Below are 19,042 nucleotides of genomic sequence, written 5' to 3' on the forward strand. Positions count from 1 at the left end.
CATGTCGTACGAGGATTATGATGTGAGTGGCTGTGGAATAGATGATGAATCAATCACAGTAGTGGTGTGGGGGCGAGTCCCGTGTGATTGCTCTCTTTACGGCTGTCGTTATCCCAGTGTGGATGGGTTATTATTGCTTGTGCTCATTTCCCTCTGATCTGTTTTTCTGCAGACCCCATATGATCCCTACAGCTGCCAGGCGGACTATGACACGCACACAGGTAGGATTATTGCTCCTGTCTCCTATGTGCACACTGGGAATCACCTACCATTACAGGGGTTGTCCCCTTAAGAAAACTGCAATCCTCCTGCTGCAGTTTTATAACACTCACCCTCCTCAGATCCAGCACAGAGTCTCTGCTGCTGCTCCTGGTGTCTGTGATTGTCTGCAGCGCTGACATCATGGTGAATTTTCTGTAGCCTGAGATCTACGTAGGCGCCACTGTAGCCAACCTGTGAGCTTAGTGGCTTTTCTCAGATTGACTGTACAAACTACTCAGCACACTGATTGGCTGCAGCGTTGTCATTGTGACGTCAGCGTGTTAGGCACTGGAGCAGCTGCAGAGACTCGGTGCCAGGACCTGAAGACAGTGAGGAAAGAGGGGTCTGTTATAACATACTGCAGCTGGAGGAAGATGATTTTCTGAACGCGATCACCCATTTAGTTCAACACCTTTTAGTTTGTGGTGTTTTCCAGTTCTCAGTGCTACTAACTTTTCATATATTTCTATATTGATCTTTTGTCAGTGGAGGTTCACAAGGCCACTTTTTTTCTCCACGTCTCACCAGATGTGACTAATTAGCATTGGCTACAAAGTCCCTCTGCTCAGATGCCTTGGCTGGGGCACCCGGCACTCTGCATGCGCAGTTTGTGTCTGCAGGGTCTCTGCTGTTAGAAACCTTTTCCTAAATGTCGCTGTATCATTAGAAATTGTGGATGACTTTCCTAGGGTCTGTCCCTTCCCCACATAGGATCTACCTCGTCCTATGTCAGATGTGGGTAAAGTGTGAGTGGTCTCTATACAAGGCAGGTGCCAGATTGTTATTGGAGCAGCGAGAATTAAATAAAAGCAAAAATTGGCCACTTTTGACATAGTGGTTGGTCCTCCTTAACCACATAAATGCTGCTGTCAATCACTGGGCTTCAGAAGTGATCATCATGTCTTCTATATACTGTAGATCAGATTCATGCCCTTGAAGGGAACTAAAAATACAGTAGATATGATTTTTTTATTTATTTTTTTAAAGTGACGTTCGTTATCGCTGCGTCTGTAAAAGTTCAGTAAATGAAAATATAAGTTGCTGTAATTAACCCATATGGTCAGCACCGTACAGAGAAAATAATTGCTGTTTTTTGGTTGATGCACCTCCCTAACAATATGTATACTTTTGTAATCGTTCTGACGTGAAGTATCATATTGCCAGGTCAATTTTTTTTTTTTTAACCATACAATGAACGCTGTAAAAACAAGCCCCAGAATACAATGGCGGATTTGCATTTTTGTTCTTACCATTTTACCCCTGTTGGAATTTTCACCCTACAAAAATCAAGCCCTCATACTGCTATGCCAACAGAAAAATGAGAAAGATAAGGTTCTTGGAAGAAGGGGAGGAAATTCTTCTTGCTATTTCTTCTGACCACACACAAACATGCCCACGTGGTCCTGTAACCGTCACCTTGTGCTCTTATTTAGTTGACCTCTTTCTCCTCTGATACAATGAACAAACCAGCACACTAGCTGTGATTTTACCCTGTTGATTTTGCATTACATATTCCACCAGCCTCATTAAAGGGAATCTATCAGGTCAGATAACACTATTAACCTGCAGATATAGGGATAATTATGAAAGTGCCTGGACGTTGTACTTAATTTTCTCCCAATTGGTTTTAACTTTATTTCTCCCTGGAGCCGCCGCTTTCAGTCATACCGCCATGTCCTGAGCAATTACAGACACTGCTCACAGCGCAGAGAGTGGCAGCTCTACACTGATGCACTTCTGAGCCGACAGTCAGTCAGTGCCGGTCCGTGCTTACAGCCGCTGCTCTCAGTGCTGTGAACGGTGACTAATTTCTCCGGAGACGCCGGTATGACTGAAAGCAGCGGCTACAGGGAGAAGTAAAGTTCACTTTCTCCCAGGTGTTGCATTTTCAGTACGACGACTGGGCACCTTCATAACATTATTAATCTGCAGATTATCCCTGTATTTGCATGTTAATAGCGTGATCAGGTACACTTCAGACTGATAGAATCTCATATTGCCCTAAATGTAAGACTTGCAAAACAGACTATGGCAGTGTAGTATAGTCCAAACGTTCTTGAGCATAATCCAATCAAGTGTAGAACATATTTGGAATATAATATTGTAGGTAAGCCCTATGTTAGCAATATTTCATAAAGAAGGAGGAGTGCATGGGAGCACAAGCTCTGGTCGCTTTCCTATTCTCATACACTCCATTTTTCTGATCTCTAGAAAAGGCCATTTTAAAAGATTGGTTATCGCAATCAGTACCTTCATCACACTTGATTTGAGACAAACTAAGATGTTTGCTGAACATAGAGCGGATAGAAACAGAACGCGATAAAAGAAAAACTAAGCTTTTCCTTGATAATTGAATAAAGTTTATTTTGACGTATTATAGTGCTGTAGAGATAAAACATTTAGTACAAGCTTTTATACACACTGAAAGGAAGGTATCGAAGAATTAGACGGTAAATTGGGAAGGCTGAAGGTGTCACAAAGATTCCAAATGCTGTTACTGTCTTGAGGACTTAAAGGGAACCTGAGTCATTCCATGTCAAGTGGACCAGTGGTCCCCATTCGACCTTCTGCGATTTTGCTGAAAATTTATAAGGATGTACATGTATGTTTGAAAAGAGGTTCTGTAAATTTTTAGGGCCAGTTCTCAAATACATTGGGCACTGTTGACCTTTCACTGGAGGTTCCACCAAGCCTGCGGCTTCAGCTAAGAGGATTTTGCAAACTTTGGCACATAGCCATTAGGGTTCTATACTGGCTATGATGCTGAAATTTGGTATACTAGCTCAACTTTTGCTGCTAAACACGATAAAATTATTACCGGCTATGACAAAACAGTATTTCGGCCGCAATTTTGTGTCAAAGTAGCTTGTAAAACGCGTCGCATAAAATTTATGCCAAACTTTGCCCATATATAACTCAAGACCAAAAACCAATAGTAACCTGTGCTTTGCCCTGTACACCCATCATTGACATGACTTTGCATTGCTGCAATATCACGGTCAAATGATATGTATTTGTGGAAATATTCACACCCACATATGATGAAAAACTTGAAAAAAACGAATTTTACCTATTTTTAGGTCAAATTTCTCAAAAAGGGTACCCCTAAAATATATTAATTCTGATATCATTAGAAAGAGCACATTTTTCTCTACAAGGATCATTGGTTTTTTTTGGAGTCTCTCAGTTTAAGAAAAGAAAAATGCCACTGAACATGGTGTTATTTATTAATAAGCAATGAATGGTAACTGCACTATTCAAACCCTTGCGTTGGTCCATGGTGGTTATACCACAACCAATTCCCTAAGAATTGGTATTCTAATCCTTTTAAGAATTGTAATAATGCTGTCTTTCGAGAATTGGCAGCCCCATCGCCTAGGAGCCATGGCCGATAGCCGTGCAAGGCCAGCCGCGGGCGGTCTCTTTATCGCAGGTTCCAAAGCCTGAGGGTGGGTGTCTTTGCCTAGGATCCCAAGCCTAATATTGGGTATCTTTTCTTGGTTCCCAAGCCATAATGTTCAGTCTAAGTGGTCTGGAATTGTTGCTGAATTTGCAACATAATCGGTTCAGAGAAGCTGTATTGTCGGCCCATTGCTGTTGCAGCTGGTGCTGGAATTATTGCAATGATTGACTGCTCGGGAATCCAGCATGTATCATTTCTCACAGGCCAGTGAAAGAAGCTAGCTGGTCCATGAGGATGCATAGAATTTATTAATGCATCATGGTCGTCGACTGAAATTTCAGAAATATTTCCAATCCACCAGTTCCTATCGTAAATGCAGGCAACGTATTGCCCTGGCTGGAGGTTTGCAATTGGCACAAAAGGCATTTCTGATCTGACAGATCTATCTACATGGGCAATGAAAGATGATGGGTCATTTGACACCCTTGAAATGCGAATCTTTTTGTCATCAATTGGCACAAACTGGTGATTTTCTCTTGTTCCAGCAATTGTATGTCCTTCTTTGAACCTTTCCTCTTGAACTACCCGTATTTCGTAAATTTTTTCTTTTGGAACAAAAAAAATTTGATTCCATGCAGTTGCTCGTTGCAAAAGTTGAATAAATCCACCGGGGTCAGTATTTGGTTTTCAGTTGGGAGTTGAAGACTGGCACGAGCTGCCAACCTCTTTGCTGTCCCTCCAATCCCATCACAGGGCGACTTTCCATGACTGGTACCAAAAAAATTCCATTCAGCGCTGATATTGAAATCAGCATTGTGGTGGCACAAGTTGAGAAAATTTTTGAAATTTTTGTACTGGGCTGCAGATCCATCGCTGAAGTAGTGGATATGACGAATCCCATAGATGAGAGTCTTGAGATACTCCACAATTACTGTTAAGAAAGTGTGGACTGCAACTGTGTCATGTCGTGAGCAATCACTGAGTATGCACAAGCTGATGTTCTGCGCAGCTTCACCATTTAACTCCTTGAAGTAAATTACAAATGGGTGTACTGTAGCTTGACTATTTTCCCAGTGGAAACCTTGAATGGCATCTTGAACAATAAATGAGTAATTTTCAGCAAAGTCCATAAGGATCACAAGCTCTCCTTCAACGATTTCAAATAGCTACTTTGATGCTTGGCGATGTAGTGATGGCTACAAAGTTTAGAAATTTTCAAAACCAATTCTTCAATGAAATCTTCTATAGTCAGTTGTTTGGTATCAAGCGTGTCTCGATCAGTGTGAATCCATTGTTTGAACTCAATAATATCTTCAGGGTCACTGTTGACAAACACATTGACTAGAAATTCTTTTAAAACTTCAGGACCCGGGCATTTATCACAATGGCCAAGCATACAGTCCTTGGATTCAATTCCACAGACCATTTTGCATATGAGCTCTTTGTAGTCATCATTGATTGGGCATGCTGCAAGCATTAGTTTGACATTTTGGTGAATGGTACACACACAAACAGAATGTGTTCCAGCAGATCCAACGGTTACGGACCACTTTGGCTGAAGCTCACAAAACTTGGAAAATCCAATTTCAGGGCCATTCCCATCCCGATAGGCAACAAACATTTCCCTCATATTGCTCAGTAATAGTCGCTTTTGCATCTGCTTTTTTTTTTCTCCTGCTATTCGCACTGATATATAGTCTTTTTTACCAGGGCACATTCGACTGAATTCATCATCCTCAAAAAATGCCTGCACCTTTTTCTTCACTTCCTCAGAAACTTTCTTGCCACACTTGATTCTAGGTAAGGCTAAGATCCCATGTTCACATTTAAGCTTTCGAGCTTGCTTGACCATTCGTTCAGAGACACCGAATTCGTCTGATATAGCCTTAATGGACCAACTTTTAGGTGCCAATGTCAAGATTTGGACCTTTTCTGCCCGACTGAACACCTGCAGCTTTTGCTTCAAATCTGCCAAAAGGTGATTGTAATCCAGACACATTTTGCACTGTGCTGTTTTTGTTTGCTCAATGTCTTTCGGCTCAAAACCTCCAATTGAAGCAATCTTGCTAGAAAATGCGTTTTGTACCTAGCTTATCTTTCTCCTTGCATATCCAAGTGAATCCCGCTGGCTTACCCGTGGATATTTCAGAGGAGAGATGCCAATGGATGTTAAGCTTGACTTTAGACTTTCAGGAGAACATTCCATTCCATCTGGATCTGATTCAGAGGAAACTGGATCAGCTGATTTTTTCCTGTTAGCAAATTCTTTTCGACATGATGCACACATCTTCTGGCCAGGCTTCACATCATTCTTTGTAAATTCATTCAATTGGTCAGCTGCTAACAAATTGATAGCTCGCAAATTGTTTTTGGTGTTATGACCTTTCTTCCCAAAAGGATTGCAACACGATTTTTGCAAATGCTCATATTTGGTCAAGAATGAAGCTTCATGGTGTAAACAGATTTGTGAATGTTCGTCAAAATTTAGTCCCACTCGTCGACGCAGCAATTTCTGTTCATCCAATCCAAAGCTTGTAAACAATTTCAACTCATCCTTGCTATGGGTGAATGTCTTAAGGTGGCACTTCGAATTGTTCGCAAGGCCGATAGAGCACTGGGCCGATTCTTCATCAATTTCATTTTCCATCGCTAAAAAATAAATAATATATGCATTAAAACGTAACAATAGTCAATAACTTTTCATAAACAAAAAGGTTTATAGGTTTTTGATTATAATAGACATTGCTAGCAACAATACAACTCTGTAACATGTGATAATAATCTGAAAATCAAACACAAAATCAATGCATTACGCACATAAATAACACCATGTTCAGTGGCATTTTTCTTTTCTTAAACTGAGAGACTCCAAAAAAAAAAAACAATGATCCTTGTAGAGAAAAATGTGCCCTTTCTAATGATATCAGAATTAATATATTTTAGGGGTACCCTTTTTGAGAAATTTGACCTAAAAATAGGTAAAATTCAGTTTTTTTAAGTTTTTCATCATATGTGGGTGTGAATATTTCCACAAATACATATGGTTTGACCGTGATATTGCAGCAATGCAAAGTCATGTAGATGTTTGGTGTACAGGGCAAAGCACCAGTTACTATTGGCTTTTGGTCTTGAGTTATATATGGGCAAAGTTTGGCATAAATTTTATGCGATGCTTTTTACAAGTTACTTTGACACAAAATTGCGGCCGAAATATTGTTTTGTCATAGCCAGTAATAATTTTATCGTGTTTAGAAGCAAAAGTTGAGCTAGTATGCCAAATTTCATCATCATAGCCAGCATAGAACTCTAATGGCTATGTGCCAAAGTTTGCAAAATCCTCTTAGCTGAAGCCGCAGGCTTGGTGGAACCTCCAGTGAAAGGTCAACAGTGCCCAATGTATTTGAGATCTGGCCCTAAAAATTTACAGAACCTCTTTTCAAACATACATGTACATCCTTATAAATTTTCAACAAAATCGCAGAAGGTCGAGTTGGGACGATTTTTAAAACTGGTCCACTTGATGTGGAATGACCCACCTGTCACGTGAAAAAAAAACGCTATTAACCTGCAGATATGGGGTTAATATGCAGGTTAATAGCGTTCTCAACCTGCCTGGTGCTGGCACTTAGACCCACGCTGTCAGGAGGAAATTAACATTATACCTCCCAATAGTGTACTGGTTTCAGGCACGGGGGCAGCGCCGGCACGGGTTCAGTCACCGTTCTGTGTATAGAGATCAGCGGCTGTAACTGCACCCTGACACTGACTGACAGCAGCTCAGCATTAGGTCCAGCTGTCAGGGCCGGGGGCAAAGTTAGAGCCATCGCTCTACATTCACAGAGCGGTGACTGAACCGGCGCTGCCCCCGTGCCTGAAACCCGAATGCTGCCGAAGAAATAAAGTTCCTTTCCTCTTGGTACCAGGCAGGTTCAGAACGCTATTAATCTGCAGGTTAATAGCATTTTTCACATGACCGATTCCCTTTAAAAGTCTAACAGTTATATAGGATTTTTTAAGTGTGATATATGAAGTGCGCTCATGAATGTAAACATGATGTCTTTTGTAACATGTTATATTATTTCTCTTTTTGATTTGTAAAACTAAATGAAAAAGCAATAAATTTACTTAAAAAAAATATCTGACATGACTGGTTCCCTTTAGAAACATAACATGCTTCGTATGTCTCTTGTATATTACACGTCAGCCGATGAGATGAGGCAGAATTGTATTGGTGATTTCCATTATGTCCATTGAGCCTAACCATGCTCCTGTAAAAACATCATCAGCAAATTGTGTATATTACATCACCAATCGCTCAATATTTCTTGGAGCCTCGTTCACTTATCCCACCAAAACGTCGAACTAGTATGTGTGAGTTATTCTATATTATTTAGTATTGATAAGCATTTTCACTTTTTATCACAGGTGACCCCAAGCAGGACCTGGCATATGAACGCCAGTATGAGCAGCAAACCTATCAGGTCATCCCTGAAGTGATAAAGAACTTTATTCAGTACTTCCACAAGACAGTGTCTGACCTGATAGATCAGAAGGTGTACGAGCTGCAGGCCAGCCGAGTGTCCAGCGATGTCATCGACCAGAAGGTGTACGAGATACAAGATACAGTATCTATGAGAACAGGTAAAGAGGTTCTGCAGCATGGAGGTTCATATGACAGTGTGATCAGTTTTTTGCAGCTGCTACTCTCATGACTGACTCTACCATCGTTATTTCTCACTGACTTACTGCTTTCTTCTCATTGCAGCTGGACAAAGTTAACTGAACGTTTCTTCAAGAATTCCCCATGGCCTGAAGCAGAAGCAATCGCTCCGCAAGTTGGGAATGGTAGGTGTGGGCATTTACGTTACTGATGGCTGTATGACTTGGGGAAGGTGCACATGACATCTCTTATTCGCCGGTGTACCTGCTAAGTTATCAAAGGCTAAGACTGTGCAGGAAAATTACGGCGGTGTTTTTCCCAAAGCGTCTTCATTGGCATTTTTGCACCAGTTTTACTGTCGGCTTTTTTTTTTCCCGTCCTTTTAATAGCTAGCAGCTTCCAAGCAGAAGCCCCCCAAATATTGAACGTGCATCCACATCCCGGTTTTCAAACTTGCAGTGGTTAAAAGAATTAACAGAAGTTTTAACATTGCTGTGCATTTTTTTATAGTGCTTCTTTAGGCTGAATCTGTCTGATAGACGTTGTGTGCCCATACCCTCATGAGTTATTATTTGCACCCTTTTTTATAGGCTGAGATGCTTTTGCAGTCAAAAGAGTCAATTAAATTTAGTGCAATAGAAAAGGAAGCAGTTTTCCATTTTAGAAAAATAAATGCTGACCACTTCTTACTTGCTAATGCTACTTTATCCACTTTTGCTCTTGTGGTTTTGATAACTGTTTCTCTTTTTTTCTGACTTTGTTAGAAATCTAAAACAACCATCTAAACTTAATGTGTGGGTGTTTATAACCAGTTCCCTTCTCTTTCAGATGCGGTGTTCTTAATCCTCTATAAGGAGCTATATTACAGACACATCTACGCCAAAGTTAGAGTAAGTATTCGTTCTGCCGCTTTAATTTGGACACCGGTGCATAAGTTGTATTTGGGGGGATGCAATAACACTGATTCTTGTCCTTTCTTTAGGGAGGACCCACATTGGAGCAGCGTTTTGAATCTTACTACAACTACTGCAATCTCTTCAACTACATTTTGAGTAAGTTTGACTGTTAGGCCACATTCACACGTTGAGTATTTGGTCAGTATATCATATCAGTATCTGTAAGCCAAAACCAGGAGTGGGTGATAAATACAGAAGTGGTGACGTGTTTCTATTATACTTTTCCTCTGATTGTTCCACTCCTGATTTTGGCTTACAAATACTGAGGTAAAAAACTGAACATGGCCTTAGGTTGTAAATGTTAAGGTTTTTTTGGCCTTCGGACCATCCTTTTTTTTTATCGGATTCCCTATCTATTTAGTACCGTAATCCAAACTAGTTTCTAATATGCTTGCACTAAAAATTCCTTAACGTCCCCTAACTTCACTATCTAACTGCTATTGTATTTTTTTTTCCCTACTTGCTTTTTGATGACGCTATGTGCATGCTGGGATACTGAAATGAAGCTTCATTAGGGGGAGAGGCTGCCACAGCCCCTGCTTCCTCCCTGAACTGAAGCTTCATCAGTGACGCTTATTTCAGGGGCTGGGCTAGTCCCTGATCGCTGTGTCACTTGTGGGGACGGTGCTGTTCTCTGCACGCCGCCGGGTATTCTGATGCCGTGCTCTGACAGTGCACTCTCCTCTGTGGTGTTGGCTCATTATTACTGATCTGAGCTGACAACACAGAGCACATGCTATGACTGCACATCGCACAATGACAGCGTGCACGGACTAGCCCATGCCCTGAAATGGACATCACTGATGACTCTTGGTTGCAGGGAGGGGGGCTGCGACTGCAGCAGTGATCGCAGCCTCTAACCTCTTATGACTCTTTGTTTGAGTATCTCATCATGCACTGGGATTCTCACACGAAGCGTCAGCGCATGGGAAGTAGGGAAAAAAGATGTAATAGCAGTTAGTGTAGTTAGGGGACAGTAGGGAATTTTTAATGTAAGCCTAATTGAAATGGGTTTAAATTACAGCACTAGATAGGGAGTTAGATGAAAATTTCTTTGGCCTTCGGACTACCTCTTTTAAAGGTGTTTTCACACAAAAATTTACGTATCGACAGGTGAGATCAGTGGGGGGGGTATAACCACTGCAAACCCCCTCCCACCCACTGAAGACACAAAGCTAATCCTGTGTGCTGAGTGTGGATAGATCAGTAGTGCACATGCATGATCACATATGGCAGTAATGGACATGCATGTGAATCCTGTGACTATATGATCATTGTTTGTGCGATAACCCCTCTAAGAATGACATGACAGTTTTGTCTGTGGCTTGTGTTGTGTTGCTGGTGCGATATTATTTGCATTGACACTGATGACTTCCTTGTAGATGCTGATGGTCCTGCGCCCTTGGAGCTGCCTAACCAGTGGCTGTGGGATATTATTGATGAATTCATTTACCAGGTACAGATATTTTCCTGTAGACTTTCTCCCGCTGCGCTCTGCTCACGCGTCTCTCTTTGAACATGCAGACCTAATATTTTCACTCTTGGTTAAATCTGTCTATTTCTGCACTATGCAGTTTCAGTCATTCAGCCAGTATCGGTGTAAGACCGCAAAGAAATCAGAGGAAGAAATTGAATTCCTGCGTTCCAACCCCAAGATCTGGAACGTTCACAGCGTCCTTAATGTGTTACATTCTCTAGTGGATAAATCCAACATTAACCGGCAGCTGGAGATTTACACCAGTGGAGGTGAGGGATAGAGCTGTACTTGATGCTTGGTGTCTTTGGCTCATGTTCCTGTCGTGTTCTCGACACAGAATCTGCCTGGGTTTTTATGCCACTGACAGTTGTTTATTTTTATCAATGGTGATGTCCAGGCTCGGTGCTCAATTTTGCAGCCATTCTATGTGACTGCAGACTTGTGAATCCTCTCACTGCCCACTGTCAGGATCTACAGCGGGCTTGTGAATGCAAGTATGCAATTTGCATATTTCCAGCCACATTCCAACTAGACATGTCTGGCCTCCCTTAATTGACTTGAATTAAGCCAGGCCACACACATCTAGTCGGTACGTGACCACATTATGCAAATTGCATTCACGAGCCCGCTCGCTTCGTGCACCAGAATCCAGCGCGCACTCTGCAGATTCACAAATCTGCAGTCACGTAGTGACTGCACAGTTGCACTCCAAGTCTGGATAATTAATTTCAGTGAGGTACCTGCCTATTTATTCTGGGAAACGTTTAATTCTTTCTGTGCAGTGTCTGCTAGATCTCTACAAATATTTAGTAATTAGAAGCAGGGCTGTGGAGTTGGTAAGCCAAAGCTCCGACTCCTCAATTTCCATGACACCGACTCCACGATTCCGACTCCCTCATACATGGCTCATGTTTAAGTGATAAATTTACAGCAGCACAGATTCATCTCAGCTAAAAGTCTAGACCCTTAGATCAGGAATAGGACAGACATTTATAGGACATTTCATAACTTTCCCAAATCCTTATGAAAAAATATTCCCCACAAACTGCATTGAACTACTGTACCCAATTTATTATATAGTTTAGGAGTCTGAGTCGGTCCATTTTATTCCGACTCCACCAAAATGAACACCGACTCCATGACTCCGACTGCACAGCCCTGATTAGAAGTACTCATTTACTTTTGCTTAATTGCTCTTCAGTGGATCTAAATATGTCAGATGACTCTCTGCACTCGGTTGACGTTCCTTCATAGAGGAGAAATATCAGTGTAATGAATGTCCCATTGTTAACTCACTTTTAAGCCCCACTAACTAGCAGTATTTGATGGTCTGCTGTAGTACATAGTTACTTATGCAATACATAGCATAGTTTTAGTTTCTTTTTATAAATCCTCTTTCTCTCTTCCCCAGGTGACCCTGAAAGTGTAGCTGGAGAATACGGCAGACATTCCCTATACAAGATGCTTGGATACTTCAGCTTGGTTGGACTGCTTCATCTGCACTCGCTTCTTGGAGATTATTATCAGGCTATTAAAGTGTTGGAAAACATTGAGCTCAATAAGAAGGTACCATCTACCATTACTATTAATAAGCACGTACAACTATTGGTTGCTGCGATGGTAAAGCAGAAGTCTGGTTTGGCACCAAACCAGTTGTTACCTATGAATGTGGAAGTATCTTTGATCATAGACAAGATCATAGACCTGCACAAAGCTGGAATGGGCTACAAAACCATAAGTAAGATGCTGGGTGAGAAGGAGACAACTGTTGGTGCAATAGTAAGAAAATGGAAGAAATACAAAATGACTGTCAATCGACATTGATCTGGGGCACCATGCAAAATCTCACCTCGTGGGGTATCCTTGATCATGAGGAAGATGAGAGATCAGCCTAAAACTACACGGGGGGGAAGTTGTTAATTATCTCAAGGCAGCTGGGACCACAGTCACCAAGAAACCCATTGGTAACACATTACGCCTTAAAGGTTTAAAATCCTGCAGTGCCCACAAGGTCCCCCCTGCTCAAGAAGGCACATGTGCAGGCCCGTCTGAAGTTTGCCAATGAACACCTGGATGATTCTGTGAGTTATTGGGAGAAGGTGCTGTGGTCAGATGAGACCAAAATTTAACTTTTTGGCATTAACTCAACTCGCCGTGTTTGGAGGAAGAGAAATGCTGCCTATGACCCAAAGAATATCGTCCCCACTGTCAATCATGGAGGTGGAAACATTATGTTTTGGGGGTGTTTCTCTGCTAAGGGCACAGGACTACTTCACTGCATCAATGGGAGAATGGATGGATAACCCTTCTAATGGCTGCCAAGAACTTTTGGGACATCTGGATAAGAGAACTACTGCAGGTCTTGCTCGAACTTAGATTTCTGTTATCTGTACTGTCAACCATGTAATAATTTATTACTACTATTCAGTTGTTCTGGAAATATAGTGTATGTCTGATCTTCTGCTTGCAGAGTATGTACTTCCGAGTGCCGGAGTGTCGGGTGACCACGTACTATTATGTTGGCTTTGCCTACCTTATGATGCGAAGATATCAGGATGCCATTCGTGTGTTCGCTAACATCTTGCTATATATCCAGAGAACCAAGAGTATGTTCCAGAGAACCACATACAAGTATGAAATGGTAAGCCCCTTATGTGTTCTGCCATCTCTTATATTTTTATTATCAAATTATAAATGATCGCTGGATTTACAAACCTTGTATTCCTTCTGCACAGATTAACAAGCAGAATGAGCAGATGCATGCACTGCTGGCCATCGCCCTCACCATGTACCCCATGCGCATTGATGAGAGTATTCACACTCAGCTGAGAGAGAAATATGGGGACAAAATGTTACGTATGCAGAAAGGGTAAGGAAGTCTTAAGCTGCATGACCGTGTTTTTTATGGTGGGCGTCTGTTCTCCTTAAATCTATTGGAGTCTCTGTATTATTGATTCTGTTTCCAAATAGCTAAAAAATATATATATATTTTCCTCTTTTTTGCATTGCAATTTGGAAATATTTGCTCAATTATTTTTTGGGGTTGCAGAATATTACGCATCTCCAAAAAGCCCTCTATATGGACAGGTACAGCAGGGCCTCAGTTTTCTAACCATAAATATGGCATATCACTAGGGCTCCCATCTAAAGCTAGAATAAAAAGGTCATGGGCAATTTGGCATTTTCTCTCTTATAGCTCCTAGATAAGCATGGAATAGGGCAGAGAAAAAATACATGGTGGTTGCTGGGCTTGACCTAGGTTTTGCATTAGTGTAAATGAAGGTAGGTTTATTCCGCCACCCCCCTAGTGACGTGGTACTGGGATAAGCGCTTGACATGTATAAATGGGAACATTTTCCATTTAAATGTCCAGGCTGGATTATTGGTGCTTCATAACCCATGCCACAAGCAAAGGAAAATAAACGGCCTTTCAGTGCAGGCAAAACAAAGTAAACTGTTCCAACACAGTCACTTTAGAGACAGTCCAGGACACACAGGCTGGATAGCATCCAGTATACCGGCTCAGACTGGAGACATCACACAGGAGGTCTTCTCAGTTCCAGACACAGACCACTTGTCAAACAGACTCTATTTTATTATGTGAAGCACACCCAGAGGTGGGGTATGTGGGCAGCCAGACCCACCCGTCTCTCAGGCTGCCCGTAAAACCTGCCCCAGATGCACCCAACAAGCCTCTTAGTACTATGTGTCCGTTAGCCACCTTGCAGTATTAATGTGGAGTTACAAGGAAAAGGCAGGCTGGTCGGCACTCCATATGGTTCTTCCTCTGGTCAAGGAAATGCATATCAAACCAAGTAGGATCCCGGCACTCACATGTGAAATAATTAGCCATTTATTGTTGTCTCAACATACAAGTCATTAGCCCCTTCTGGGCTTTTTTCAATTGAGAAAAAAAATTAGCCGTTTATTGTTAAGACTAATTATTTCACATGTAAGTGCCGGGATCCTACTTGGTTTGATTTAATATGGATTTGTTCCTACTTTGCAGCTATAACGGCTCCACTCTTCTGGGAAGGCTTACTGCAATATTTAGCCGGTATTTCTGTGTGAATTTTTGCTCATTCATCCAGAAAAGCATTTGTAAGATCAGATACTTATGCTGGCGAGAGGGCCTGAATCTCAATCTCCTTTCTACATCATCCCAGAGGTGTTCTATGTATTTGAGGTCGGGGCTCTGTGCAGTCCAGTTAATTTATTTCACACCAAACTCTCCCAACCATGCTTTTATGGACATTGCTTTCTGCACTGGGCACAGTCATTAGGAATAGAAAAGGGCCAACCCCCCCAAACTGTTAACACAAGGAGCTACAATCATACAAAATGCTGTGGTATGCTGAAGTATTATTATTTCTCTTCACTGGAATGAAGGGCCCAAGGCCGACCCCTGAAAAACAACTTTATAACGTTATCCCTCTTTTACCAATGTAACAGCTGAATCAGTGTAGTCAGTCAGGTAACGTTTTCCTGGCCACTCACCACCGCAGCGTTCTCTGCTCAACCGGAGCGTTTGCTGTGACCTGTGTCCTTATACACACAGCAATCTAACTGATGACGTCTAGGCCATGCAATGACCTTCTTTATTTTGGATTGCCTGCACACAATAAAATTATCTTCTGTCATCAATTACCTGAGCGCCAAGTTTTCTCCAAGACATGTTAGTAAAGGCTAAATGATAAACCTGTATTTCATACTTTTGTCCATACAGTTTGGTTTTCATTTATAAAATTTTAAAATAAAAATTACAGCTTTCTTCTGGGGAAACCTTTTCCAGTTCCCCCTTGGAATTTCCTATAAGTGAAAAACGCCATTAAACTTGTGATTAGAGTAGATGGCTCAGTACACATTTCAGATAGAAATGTGTCCGAGGGTTTGGATGATCTACAACATTTGGGTATGTAATACAAGTAAATATTCTGCGTTTTTGTAATTTCTGACCACGTGTAAATTTTCTTCTACTCATCAGCGATGCACAGATTTATGAAGAGCTCTTTAATTACGCCTGCCCCAAGTTCCTGTCACCAGTGGTCCCTAACTATGATAATGTTCACCCCAACTCTCACAAAGAACCTTATCTTCAGCAACTTAAAGTCTTTCTGGATGAAGTCCAGCAGCAGGCACAGCTGTCCACCATCCGCAGGTGCGTCTCCATTCTGGAACTGGTGTAAGATGCCACATCGCGCCTCTGCACGCAGCAGTATGCTGAATTATCCTGAATGTCCTGCTTATAGTATCCAATGAGCCCATGTTGTACCAATGCAGGATCATACGCAGGCACAATAATATATATTGTTTATTTTTTACAAAGCAAGAGTCAGCAAGACCTAAACGGCAAAGTGCTTGATCATATGTCGTCCTGGGGACATTCCTTCGAGCAGAGAATGTTGGGGTAGAAAGATGTCCAGAGACCTCACATAATTGAGTTTTCACCATGTTTGCTTTTTTTTTTCCCTCCCAGTTTCCTGAAGTTATATACCACTATGCCCGTGGCCAAGCTGGCAGGATTCTTGGATTTACCAGAACAGGAATTTCGCATTCAGCTTCTCGTTTTCAAGCATAAGATGAAGAACCTCGTGTGGACTAGCGGCATTTCTGCACTGGAGGGAGAATTTCAGTCCGCATCAGAAGTGGACTTCTACATAGATAAGGTACAGTATTCAGCTGTGTGATTATCCAAGTTTTACACATTTAATAATACATTGGATGGCATTCTGGTTTTTGTCTTATCCGCATAGTTGTTGTCGTTCCTATATTATGTGTAACTGACCTTCTTCAATTTATTTTGATTCCATTCTCCTTTAGGACATGATTCACATTGCAGATACCAAAGTCGCCTGACGCTACTGAGACTTCTTTATACGACAGATACACAAGTTTGAAGAGGTGAGGGTTTGCTATAATTATAAGGGCTCATGTTCTAGCGCTGTAAAGCAGTAAGGCGGTTCCGCTCACTGCTGTATCTGGAGGCGAGTGGGGCCGTTGATGTCACACCTTCAGATATCTTACAGCTTGTGGGCATCTGTGGCTGATATCGTTCTCCTCTCCTCACTTGCCTGCACAAGCTGAAATTCATCTCTGATGCCAACTGGAATTATTTCACTAGAATGGACATACAGGTAGTCCACATAAGGTTATTAGTTAGAATGGGACAGGTGCCCAATACCTGCCGCTCAGGCACGCCAGTCAGATATCTGCTCACCTACCGATACGGAAGTGAGCCGAACAAGATTACCCCTTTAAATCAAAGAAAAAAAAAAGCTCTAAATTTGACTCCTGTGACCATGCTTTCTTTAGATTTAGCGTTCTTTTTAAAGGTAACCTGTCAAGTATGATACTTCTATTAACCTGCAGATATAGGTTTAATCTGCAGGTTAATAGCGTTATGAAGGTGCCCAGCCGTTGTACTGAAAGTGCTGCACTCGGGAGAAAATGAACTTTATTTCTCCATGGAGCTGCTGGCTTTCCGTCAAGCCTGGAGCAATTACAGTCCCTGCTCACAGCACTGAGAGCAGCAGCTGTAAGCATGGACCGGCACTGACTGACAGCAGGCTCTGCGATTCATCAGTGACAGCTGTCAGTCAAAATGCTGCGTCGTGGTGACAGGTTCACAGTGCTGTGAGAGGTAACTGAAGCCATGCTAGCAAGCTGGTATGACTGAAAGCCGGCTGCTCCCGGGAGAAATAAAGTTAATTTTCTCCTGGGTGCTGCATTTTCAGTACTGCTGCCGGGCACCCTCATAAAGCTATTGCAGGTTAATAGCGTTATCTGACCTGACAGGTTCCCTTTAATCTTATGATTAATAGGTTAATTGTTATGTAGCTGTATTCGGAGATTTAAGCTCTTCTGGTTTCAGGTGCACATGTGTATAGTATATTATTGGAGTCTAATAATTGGAAATTATATCATTGTACTTTTTCATTTACTGCCAAGGTTCATTAAGGATTTTTTACTAGAGATATGCACAGATCCAAAAACTTAGACAAGAATCCCATATTGGACTAGTTTAATGCACGTTAAAGAGTGCAGGTGAGGCCTCTAAAGCCTCTTCAGTACGTCTGTATTATGTGACTGAAACTTAGATTTCTGTTTTACAGCTAGACAAAACTTTGCAGAAGATGAGCCAGAAACCTTGAAAGCAGTTCAAGTAGACAAGATATTTATAAGGACTGAAGGTCAACCTACATCTCCCCACACATTGCTGGCGCTATCAAGTGGACTTAAATGTTTTAATAAAAAATCTAAAAACTTTCAAAACCAGTTTACAGAGTAAATGTTTTTCTGCCTTTAGCCATGTTTTCTGCACCACGTAGTTTGTGTAGGCACGCTAATCTTAGGTAATCTAATCCTTTTTTTTTTTTAAACAATGTGTTTATTGAATTTTGCACAAAAATCAGAACATACAATCTATAGGGCCAACATATGCCCAAAACTGTGCCCCAACCACTGGGCTTACAAAATGTACAAAATGAACAGTATAAAAATAAAATAAAAGGAAAATACATATCCATAAAAGAAAAAAAATGGATTAATTACATTAAACTCCCCATATATTAGATGGTTGTGAGAAATAATTTATATCCGTAAGTGCTGTGAATGTCGCATGGCTCATATTTCTCTATCGCTTCATTGGGGGACACAGGACCATGGGTGTATGCTGCTGTCGCTAGGAGGTTGACACTATGCAAAAAAATGAAAATGGCTCCTCCTCCGCAGTATACACCCGCCTACAGGCACCAAGCTCACTGTGAGCTGTGAATGTCGCATGGCTCATATTTTCTCTATTGCAAGATCGGAGGTGCAAGGTAGGGAGAGGGGCCCAGAATCGTCCCGCGCGTCACCCAAACTCAGAACGGCGCACAAAATATCTCGCTTCCTCAACGTTCCCATGTATAAACAATGGGCTGTTTAACCAAGGTTCCCATATTTTATCAGTTTTCTTCTTTGCCTTGAGTGTGTGTGGGAGAGCCCTTTCATATTGACAGTTCGTGTTAAGTCTGGTCACTATCTCCCCCACCGTAGGGATGCCCATTCCTTTCCATTTAGCCGCGATAGCTGATCTAACTGCGATCAGAATATGTGACAAAATTCCTCTAATTTCCCAGGGGACATCCATTAATCCTATATGAAGTATTCCCATACTAGGTGTTATCTCCAGGTGAGTCCCCAGTACATCCCATATCAAATTATCCAATGCCCCCCATAGTGATTGAAGTTTTAGACAAAACCATCACATGTGGCCCAATGAGCCTTCCCCATTGCATCCTCTC

General features: G+C 41.7%; 1 pseudogene; it reads left to right on the forward strand.

Annotated features, from left to right (window-relative positions):
• Nucleotide 1: 1 nt before the first annotated feature.
• On the forward strand, nucleotides 2-17,923 carry LOC141157750 (eukaryotic translation initiation factor 3 subunit L-like; annotated as a pseudogene).
• The last annotated feature ends 1,119 nt before the right edge of the window (nucleotides 17,924-19,042 follow it).

This window comes from Phyllobates terribilis, unplaced genomic scaffold, assembly GCF_046119375.1.
Source record: "Phyllobates terribilis strain yellow unplaced genomic scaffold, ASM4611937v1 Scaffold_8__6_contigs__length_399053987, whole genome shotgun sequence".
In the NCBI taxonomy this organism is placed as follows: domain Eukaryota; kingdom Metazoa; phylum Chordata; class Amphibia; order Anura; family Dendrobatidae; genus Phyllobates; species Phyllobates terribilis.